Source organism: Pongo abelii, chromosome 10 (assembly GCF_028885655.2).
Source record: "Pongo abelii isolate AG06213 chromosome 10, NHGRI_mPonAbe1-v2.0_pri, whole genome shotgun sequence".
NCBI lineage: Eukaryota > Metazoa > Chordata > Mammalia > Primates > Hominidae > Pongo > Pongo abelii.
Window position 1 is genome coordinate 42,620,628 of NC_071995.2, and position 12,006 is coordinate 42,632,633.

Sequence of the window (12,006 nt, forward strand, 5' to 3'; positions counted from 1 at the left end):
TGTCTAAGATTAAAAATACTGACCATACTAAGTGTTGTCAAGAATGTGGAGCAACTGGAAGTCTCAGACACTATCAGTAGGAATGTAACACGTATTGTACAACTGCTTTGGAAAACAGTTCTAACAGTTTCTTAAAAAGTTAAGAATACACTTATGATCCAGCAATTCTGCTTCTAGGTATTTACCCAAGAAAAAATAAAAGTGTATATATTAGCAAGGGTTCTTCAGAGAAACAGAAATAATGGAATATATATAGATATATAAGAGGGATTTCTTTTTGGAACTGGATCACATGATTATGAAGGTTGAGAAGACCCATAATCTGCTATCCATAAGCAAGAAAACCAGGAAAGCTGGTGGAGTAATTCATTCCAAGCCTGAAGTCCTGAGAACCAGAGAAACCCATAGTGTAACTCTTAGTCCAAGGTCGAAAAGCTGAGAATATAGTAGCTGGGATTGGGGACCACTGGTGTAAGTCATGGAGTCCAAAGGCCCAAGAACTTGTACCTCTAATATCTAATAGGAGAAGATGGATGTCCCAGCTCAAAGTGAGAGAAAATTCACCCTTTCTCTCTTTGTTCTACCCATATCCTCAACAGATTGGATGATGTCTGCCCACAATGGTGACATCATTTTCTTTATTCAGTGTACTGATTCAAATACTAATCTCTTCCAGAAATACTGTCACAGACATACCCAGAATAATGTTTTGTCAGCTATTTGGGCATCCTTTAACCCAGTCAAGTTGACACATAAAATTAACTATCACAGTATATTTCTATATAAACATTTGTACACAATTATTTATAGCATCTTTATTTGTCATATCCAAAATCCAATTGTCTGTAAATAGATGAATAAATAAACTTAACTGTAGAAATTCATTCAATGGAATACTATGCAGCAATATAAAGGAATATACTATTGATTTGCCACAACAGGAATGAATCTCAAAATGGTTATGCTCAATAAAATAATCCATACTGAAGAGTACATACTGTTTGATTCCATTTGTATACAATTATTGCAAATGAAAATTAATGGAAATGTAAATTAAAGCAAAGCAATTCAGCAGTAAGAAAACAGATAGTACAATTAAGAAATAGGCAAAGGACCTGGATAGACATGTCTCAAGAGAAGACATACAAATGGCCAACAGATAAACAAAGAAATGCTCAAAATTATTAATCATCAGGAAAATGCAAATTAAAACCACAATGAGATATCAATTCACACCTGTTAGAATGGCTGTTATCAAAAGGACAAAAGATAGCAGGTGTTGGCAAGGAAGTAGAGAAAGCAGAAGTCTTGTACTCTGTTGATGGAAATGTAAATTAGTACAGCCATTATGAAAAACAGTATCGAGGATCCTCAAAAAGTTAAAAATAGAACTACCATATGATCCAGTAATTCCACTAAGAGTACTAAGTCAAAAGATATGAAATCAGTATACTGAAGAGATATCTGGATTCCCATGTTTACTGTAGCATTATTCAAAATAGCCAAGATATGAAATCAATCTAGATGTCCATCAATGGATGAATGGATAAAGAGAATGTGGCATATATACACACTGGAATCCTATTCATCCTGTCATTTGCAACAACATGAATGATAAGCCAGGCCTAGAAAGACTCGTACTGCGTGATTTCATTTATATGTGGAATCTAAAAAAGTTGAATCATGGAAGTAGAGAATAGAATGGTGGTTACGGGACAGGCGCGGTGGCTCACGCCTGTAATCCCAGCACTTTGGGAGGCCAAGGCAGGTGGATCATGAGGTCAAGAGATCACAGCCAACATGGTGAAACCTTGTCTCTACTAAAAATACAAAAATTAGCCAGGCGTGGTGGCAGGCACCTGTAGTCCCAGCTACTCGGGAGGCTGAGGCAGGAGAATCACTTGAACCTGGGAGGCGGAGGTTGCAGTGAGCCGAGATTGCGCCACTCCACTCCAGCCTGGCAACAGAGTGAGACTCTGTCTCAAAAAAAAAAAAAAAAAAAAAAAAAAGAATGGTGGTTACCAGAGGCTGGGGTGTGCAGGGGTTAGGGAAGTGTTAATCAAAGGATACAAAATTGTATTAGACAGGAAGAACAAATTCAAGAGATCTATTGTACATCATTGTTACCATTATTAATAATAATATATTATATAGTTGAAAATTACTGAGATTTTAAGTATCCTCACCACTAAAAATTGTGTCTGTGATCATGCATGTAATTAACTTGATTTAGCCATCCTACAGTGTGTGCATATATCAAAACATGTTGTACACCAAAAATATATGGAATGTTTAAATGTGAATTTAAAATTTTAAAATAAAGAAAATTAGTGGAAACACAAATTAAAGGAGAGCAGAACAGTGGTTGTTTAGGGCCCAAGGGGTAAAAAGGAATGATGGGAAGCAGGGGTTACAAAGGGATATTAGGGAACTTTTGAGAGTGATACCTATTTTCATTACATTAATTGTGGTTATGTTTCATAGGTGTATAAATACATTGAAACATATATATTTTAAATATGTGTAGTTCATTATATGTCAATTATCTCCAATAAAGCTGTTAAAAACTTTAAAAAATGAATTGTAGGCAGTAAACAGACTTGGTTCCTGGATTATCTGTCTGGAAGTAGATATGAAATACCAGGCCTATTACATAACGCTGCTGCAGGGGACTCTAAATGTAGCTCAAACTCTGAGGTTTCTGAAGAACCATTATAAGACCTGATTACATTAGGTGATTAGCCCTAATAATTGAAATGTGAAATAAATATCATGGAAAGGCAGTTCTCAGAGAAAGATTCCTAATAGGTCTATTGGATTTAGACTGGGAGTGGAAAATAATTTTAAAGTATTTTAAGCATATGACCAGGAATGTATAAGTTCTGTTTTCAAAACTGAACATAACAGTTGAGTGTTTCTGATGGGGAAAATGATACCTAAAAGAAAACAGAATCAGATTATGAGTCCTGAGTACCTTGTCTAGGAGTTTTGTTATATTCTGCACAATTTTTGTTTATCTTGGAATCAATGGAAAGCTACCGAAAGTTTTAAAGTACAGAGTGACAAAATGAAACTATGAATTCTGGAGTCAAACAATCTTGGTTTGAATTCAAGCTCTGCAATTTTATAGCTTTGGGATTTAGAAGAATTTTCTTAGCATGTCTAAACCTTGGGTGTCTCATTTATAAAGCTGTTATAATAACATCAACTTTTCAGTGTTGATGTGAGGATTAGAAAATGTATGTGAGCCTCTAGCACAGTGCCTGGTGCCAACCAAGGCTCAACATGTAGTAGTATCATGAGTATTTTAAGCAGAATAATATGGCATTGGTGTATAGCATGGTTTGGGGATGGAATAAATGAGAGAAAAACAAATTGAGATGCACATAATTAGTACTAAGAAAATATTGTCAATTGCTTTGCCACTAATAATGAATAGAATGAACTGCTGATTTTTTCCAGGAAGATGAAAGGCCATTTCACTGGTTACCTACTATTCTCAGTTATAAAGCCATGGTCGCTGGCTTCATGGAAACATTCTTGAACCTCTCTGTGGAACCATTTAGTCCTACTAAGACCCTAGGATATATGTTCAGTTCCTCTGCTCTATAGCAACAGTTCTTTAAGTACTTCTTTTTTAGCACACAAGTATAACAGATATGAAGCCAAATATGCAGATGAAAACTGACAAATAGGTTTTACTAATGCTCACCCTGCTGTGCATATCAGAAGGCAATAATTTTAGGCAAACATGACTCAACTCCCAATGCTATCTCCATCTGTTGCTTCATCTCAGAGTCTCATCAATTTATCAATCCAGCGTCCCAGTCTTATCCCCTACCAGGCTTCGTGCCTGTTATTGTAATATTCATGACTTTAATTCCATGATTTCTGAAGTTTCCACAGGGTTTCTGATTCATTAGATATTATATGCTTCACCGCCTTGAATGAAAATGTGTTCTGTGATTCAGAACTTGAACACTCTAAACTGCTTCTCATAAACCTAATATTTACTGTCTCCATCAGGTTTCTAACATACTTGAATTGCTGAATTTCCCTTGGAAAATTGTATTAAAGCGGCCTCAACAACCCAAATGCCAGCATTCTATTTAAAAGCAAAATTCTACTACCATGTTCTGCATCACTTGGGAATTTTGCAATGTGGCTGAAATATGAAATAGATAACTAATGTAGCTATCCAAGCTATACAAGTATTATGTATTTTGCATTTTTCTATGTATTTCTAATTGAATTCAAAAAGTTTGGGGTGTGATAGGATGTTGTGATCAAAGTATAGTGAATAATAGAAGAGAAATTAATGTCATGGCCATTCTATTAGAACTCTTTCAATTGCTAGTGATAAAACCCCATCTCAAACCAGCTTGAGCAAAATAGACTTTATTCGCTTAAATAAATAAAACATTCATAGGTTTCTAGCTCAGGGCATAGCAGCATCCAGGTGCTGATATATAGCTCTCACTCTCCCTTTCTTGGACAACTGGCTTTTCTAGGCATAATGAATAGCTGCACCCTACAATATCCCTCCCCATCATGCTATCTTAGCAACTCCACAGAAAGAAAGCAATGAGACAATGCTCCCTGAACTAAGCACTAAGACCAGGGGACTAGGGTGCTCTAATTAGTTGGACCTAAGGCATGCAGCCTCTTCTGCATCTGGGAAACGGAGTCATCCATGCTCAAATCATATAGAATGGGTTCTTCTCAGGAATGGACGGGATTTGTCAATAGATATGATAAGGGATACTAAGCAGACAAAATCACTCATGTTTTCCACAGATTTTCAAGAAGATGACAATGTTCTCAAAGATAAATCTACAAGATAATATAAAACAAATTGTGAAATTAAATATACTCAAGTTAACATGTAGAAGACAATCTGTGTTTGTGCCATTGATGATCAGGTAACCCTTGAAGAGAATTCCCAATAAAAATATATGGAGGAAATTAGACTGCAATAGCTTTTGCACCCCTTGTTGCTATTCATATTATACAAATATTACCAAATTAAGTTTCCTAAAGCTCTGCTCAAAAATTTTTGATAGCTACTCAATACCAACATAATAAATGACGATCTTCTTAGTCTGAAAGTAGACATAATTTTATTCAAATTTAGTCAATAATACAGATAGCTTTGGGCCTTGAAAAACTATCTAGTCTCTTTAAACCTAAGGTTACTCATTAGTAAAATTATAATAACTACCTTAGTAGCTATTAGAGAACTAAATGAGCTTATCTCAGTATCAAGCACATAGTAGATGCTCAACAATAGAGGGTATGTTCTTAGCACTGCTTGTATATTTCCTCTGCAGGAATAAACTTCTTCCCATTATTCCCTCATTAAATTCTCCCAACATTTTCTTCACTTAGTGTGATCTTGGTAAAGGTATAGATTCTGTCTTTTTCCCTCCACAGATAAATCCCTAGAGCCTATAACTGTGCCCATAGCATAATAAGAGCTCAATAACTAGTTGTAGAATAAATTAATGGTCTGCCTTGGCTCCTACCCCAAATTATTGACTTATTGAGGAGATGATACTTGCTCAGCTCACGTTTATATCACCCCAAATTCCTGTTTCAGCAACTAAAACAAATAAATATTTGTTGAATGAATTACTGAATGGATAAAACCTGAACCATTGGCTCAGCACTACATTTTCACTTCTCAAACACAAATATAGTCATTGATGAACATTTTAAACTGCAACCATAACCATGATTTCTAGGATTTTAAGCTCATATTCAGAGGGGAAAATGGTACAAACAATACACCTTCATGCTCAATCAAAAACATATGCAAACCAAAGTTAAAAGCATAAGGAGTGGCATTTATGTTGCTCAACAGCATAAAAATATAAAGATTGCTCAATGACGTGGAGTGCGTTCTTCTTAAACCCGTTCACTTTTCAATCTCAGAACAATAAATAGTAAACAGTATGTATTTAATAAAACATTTCTGAAGTCAGAGCACATTACTGAGTAATCAATAAAATGTGCTTTGTAATGTATAGGCAGGGCTGATATCACCATCTTTTTAATGAATCCCCAGACCGCAGCAGAAAGTTTAATGGATTCCAAATTAGTGAGATTTTTATGAAAGTTATTAGCACATTTGTTCAGCTAAGAACTTTATACCCTTTCCTGGCATTTTCAACTGCTTTAATGAGGCAACAGTTACAACTTTGCCTAAATTTTATTTTGGCAATATAATAGAACAAAGTTCCACTTAGCCATCACTTAAGTCATTCTCCAAGTATTTGCATATGGGATAAGCATGATATAAAACAAGGAAGGGGTTGCTTGTTTTCACCAAATCCTAATGGGACTGCATACATGAACATGATTTGAACCCGCATTAGTGAATTTTCCTAATGGAAAAACATGACCTCTTACCTTTAAAAATTAAATGACCCTTTTGGGACTTTCTAAAAAGAAGGTTCACCCAACTTTGCTAACATCAAATGACCTGTTCAAAATAACCTCTTAATGTATTAGTATATGAATCAAAAACATCTGTATCATGTTTGACTTAAAATATGCATTTATTTGAAAGTAAAAGGGAAAAATTTTATAAAAATGTGTGCTTTATTTCAAAGAATTTAAACCATTAAACACATTTTTGATACCCTTCTAACATTTAATTCAGTTGTTTGAATAAGGCTTGGAGACATCTGTCTTTCTTCCTGAAATGAGACTAGCTAGAGCCTTTCAGCAGGGGTGTTTTGACCTGGGATCAATGCATTCAGATTGGGTCTATAGATAGGCCTAAGGAAGTCCCTGAAATCCCTGAAATTATGTTCAGAATTTTGTGTGTCATGCTGATATGCTGTTGTCTAGAACAGTGTTTGTTAACCTTGACATTACTGAAATTTTGAACCAGATGGTTCTTTGTTGTAGAGGCTGTCCTGTGCACTGTAGGATGTTTAGCAGCATCCCTGGGCTCTACCCACTACATGCCAGTAGCATCTCCAAACATGACTATCAAAAATGTTTCCAGACATTACAAATGCTTTGGGAGAACCACTGATCTTGAGAGAGGGTCCATAGCTTTTAACAGATTCTCAAAGAGGTTAGGAATGACTGTGTTAATGTGTGGACAAAGAGACTTAGTCACCTACCCATTGGAACTCAGAGATAAGTGTGCTGGTCTGGCCTTTGAGGTTTCCCCAGATTTCCTTTTTTTTTTTTAATGTTACATAGGTATATGTGTGTCATGGTGATTTGCTGCACCTATTGACCCATCCTCTAAGTTCCCTCATTTCATACCCCACCCTCCAATAGGCCCTGGTGTGTGTTATTCCCTTTGTTGTGTCCATGTGTTCTTATTGTTCATCTCCCACTTATGAGTGAGAACATGTGGTATTTAGTTTTCTTTTCCTATGTTAGTTTGCTGAGGATGATGGCTTCCAGCTTCACCCATATCCCTGCAAAGGACATGATCTCATTCCTTTTTATGGCTGCATAATATTCCATGGTGTATATGTGTGCCACATTTTCTTTATCCAGTCTATCATTGATGGGCATTTGAGTTGGTTCCATGTCTTTGCTATTGTAAATAGTGCTACAATAAACATACATGTGCATGTGTCTTTATAGTAGAATGATTTATTTTCATTTGGGTATATACCCAGTAATGGGATTGCTCGGTCAAAGGGTATTTCTGGTTCTAGATTCTTGAGGAATCACCATACTGTCTTCCACAATAGTTTAACTACTTTACATTCCCACCAACAGTGTAAAAGTGTTCCTCTTTCTCCATAGCCTTGCCAGCACCTATTGTTTCCTGACTTTTTAATAATCACCATTCTGACTGGTGTGATATCGTATCTCATTGTAGTTTTTATTTGCATTTCTCTGATGGTCAGTGATGTTGAGCTTTTCTTCATGTTTGCTGGCTGCATAAATGTCTTCTTTTGAGAAGTGTCTGTTCATATCCTTTGCCCACTTCTTAATGGGGTTATTTTTTTCTTGTAAATTTGTTTAAGTTCTTTGTAAATTGTGGCTATTAAACATATGTCAGACAGTTAGGTTGCAAAAATTTTCTCCCATTCTGTAGGTTGCCTGTTCACTCTGATGCTTTGCAGAAGCTCTTTAGTTTAATTAGATCCCATTTGTCAATTTTGGCTTTTGTTGCAATTGCTTCGGCATTTTTGTCATGAAGTCTTTGTCCATGCCTATGTCCTGAACGGTATTCCCTAGGTTTTCTTCTAGGGTTTTTATGGTTCTGGATTTTACATTTAAGTCTTTAATCCATCCTGAGTTAATTTTTGTATAAGGTTTAAGGACCACCTTTTTTTTGGTATAAGGTGTAAGGACCACCTTTTTGTGTAAGGTATAAGGTATAAGGGTCCAGTTTCAGTTTTCTGCATATGGCTAGCCAGTTTTCCCAGCACCATTTACTGAGTAGGAGATACTTTGCCTATTGCTTGTTTTTGTCAAGTTTGTCAAAGATCAGATGGTTGTAGATGTGTGGTGTTATCTCTCCTCCATTGGTCTATATGTCTGTTTTAGTACCAGTACCATGCTGTTTTGGTTACTTCAGCCTTGTAGTATAGTTTGAAGTCAGATAGTGTGATGCTTCCAACTTTTTTCTTTTTGCTTAGGATTGTTTGGCTCTATGGGGTCTTCTTTGATTCCATATGAAATTTAAAATAGTTCTTTCTAATTCTGTGAAGAATGCCAATGGTAGTTTGATGGAAATATTATTGAATCCATAGATTACTGTGGGCAGTATGGCCATTTTGATGATATTGATTCTTCCTATCCATGAGGATGAAATGTTTTTCTATTTGTTTGTGTCCTCTCTTATTTCTTTGAGCAGTGGTTTCTGATTCTTCTTGAAGAGGTCCTTCATGTCCCTTGCTAGCTGTATTCCTAGGTATTTTATTCTCTTTGTAGTGATTGTGAATGGGAGTTCATTCATGATTTGGCTCTCTGCTTGTCTATTGTTGTAAAAGAATGCTTGTGATTTTTGGACATTGATTTTGTATCCCGAGACTTTACTGAAGATGCTTATCAGTTTAAAGAGTTTTTGGCAGCCGGGCGTGGTGGCTCACGCCTGTAATCCCAGAACTTTGGGAGGCCAAGGCGGGCAGATCATGAGGTCAGGAGATTGAGACCATCCTGGCTAACACGGTGAAACCCCGTCTCTACTAAAAATACAAAAAGCCGGGCGTGGTGGCGGGCGCCTGTAGTCCCAGCTACGCGGGAGGCTGAGGCAGGAGAATGGCGTGAACCTGGGGGGTGGAGCTTGGGGTGAGCCGAGATTGCGCCACTGCACTCCAGCCTGGGACTCCGTCTCAAAAAAAAAAAAAAAAAAAAAAGAGTTTTTGGGCTGAGGTGATGGGGTTTTCTAAACATAAAATCATGTTGTCTGCAAACAGAGACAATTTGACTACCTCTCTTCCTACTTGAATACCTTTATTTCTTTATCTTGCCTGATTGCCCTGAACTTCCAATACTATGTTGAATAGGAGTAGTGAGAGAGGGCATCCTTGTCTTGTACCGGTTTTCAAAGGGAATGCTTACAGCTTTCGCCCATTCAATATGATATTGGTTGTGGGTTTGTCATAAATAGCTCATTGTTTTGAGATATGTTCCGTAAGTACCTAGTTTATTGAGAGGGTTTTCCCAGATTTCATCCAAAAATGAAACCTGCTGCTATTATTCTCATGTCTGGCAGAGTGATGTATTCCCACCACCACCACGACCATTCTCTCTAAGCAGTGCCATCACCTGAAGATTTCTTGCCTCAAAAACTTTTGTTTCAGATTTCCTGATATCTGAATGGCTTCAGAAAGTCTAAGGACTATGTTTAAAGAAGGAGTCTTATAAACCTCCTAGGTTTGTTCTGATCAGGAACCCCACTTTGCTCATCTTGTTTGGATTCCCCACAACCCAACCCAATGCCTGACTCACATAATCAACATGTATTTGGTTAATAAATATGCAGCTGAATTGTGAAACCCATGGCAACTGTAGCAGTTTATTTTTAATTAAAACAACCCATAGAAATGAGGTAGTTCTGGAGTTACTACCTCCCAAAGTTCTGATTTTCTCTTTCTGCTTTCTGTAAACCTTTTGTCTGAGAAATCCAACTTAGAGAGAATAGAGTCCAGTGAGTGCATTCCACCATTAACTTCAAATCCTGGGCAGTGGATTTTCTCTTTGCTTCATACAGGTTTGGCCCCATATACAGGTCACAGGTATCCGTGAAGGTCTGTAACGTCCATAGTGTTCTTATCACCTCCAATGAAACCCTGGTGAAGTATGGGATAGTTCTCATGCTCCCCTTTCATTTTGCCAACAAGTCCATGAATTTCAACCTGCTTTCCTTTTTTTCTTTGAAACAGCTATCACATCTACTGTATTTGATGTTATTTTCCAAACCTAATTCTGAAGTGGCACACAATCTCTCCAGCACCCTTCCCCTATACTACCCCCCGTCCCCACCACCTACACATGACTTTCTTGCCTACCCCACAAAAACATAAAGATGTTTTTCAATCTAAGTGTTTCATGGGAAAACCAAAAAAAAATAATAAAAATGACGAATAAGAGGAGATATAAAGTTGTAATGTTGCAGATGTCTCACAATCTTTCTGCTAGTCTATAATTCCTCACCACTCTTTCAGATGTTAACTGGAACTTTTACTGACAATTCTCTTTAGTGCTATAGGTGGAGCTCACCAAACTTAAGGCTTTCTTTCTTAACCCTGCTCTTGTCTGGATCTGTGGCTTCCCAACACTGGGCCACACATGTGAAGGATCACAGTCATCTGGGAGCTTGAAAAGTACAGATTCTGAGGCCCAGCTCAGACCAAATGACCAAATGAATCAATCTGAACATCTTATACTGCTAAATGGGGAGAGGGAACATTGACTTTCTCCACACAGTCATTCAGGGACCCAGGCTGATAGAGTTCTGCAATCTTCAATACAGGGCTTCCAAGGTCACCATGGTCATCTCTATCCAGTCTGTAAAAGAGAGCAGAGCATGGAGAGACATGTGTGGGATGTGTATGTAGCTCAGGCTTGGAAGTGACTCATGTTCCATTGGCCAGAACTCAATCACATGGCACACCAAACTGCAAGGCTGACCAGGAAATGTTGCCTAGCTGTTGTCTCAGAAAGAGGAGGAGAACATGGATTTTGGTGAGCAGCTAGCATTCTTTGTGAAATGATTTGAGATAACTAATATTCTTTTGGCAGTGCTAGAAAACCAGCTTTCAGCCACTAGAATTGGTCTGATGTGAAGAAGTCACTACTTCTCTGCTCGATGTTGCAGGGATCATGTGAGGGAAGTAGCCATGTACCCACTGCCATCATCAAAAGCCAGATTCTTGTATTTCTACTATCAACAGTAAAATGGATTCTGCCCATTCCTCTGGAGACTAGAGCAACAGAAGGCTTGTAGAGGTGAATCTGATGAGGAAAGTCCAGGACACATTGCTTTGCCGTAGCTGCAAAAGGGAAGGTTGGGAATCAAGTCTTCTGGTTTTATTTTTAGAGAGGCAGGACTCATAAGACTAGACAGTGACCCAAACACATCCAGGGTATTAAAGAGCTGCTAAACATCTAGAAAAAAAATGATAAAATCCACACCGTAGAGAGAGCTTAGAAAGGAGGGGACATTGGCAAGCAACCCATAAGAAAGAAACCAAAATATATCGAGAATTATGATAAATATAACAGTGATTCCCAGATTGGACTAAGAAAAACAAAAATTCAGCTATATACTGTTTACCATAAGCATCCTAAGACATAAGGACATAAAAATGTTAAAAGACAATTATGGAATGTCATCCTTAAAAAAAGCTGTTGTAGCAAAGGGGACTGTAAGCACAATAGCATCACCAAAGTGAAATTTGCCACATAATTACAAAAGATTCAATTCACTGCAAATATATAATAAATTTAAACTTATAGTACCTAATAAAACAGCTTCAAAATATGAAAAGCAAAATTTGACTGAACTACACAAGCAAC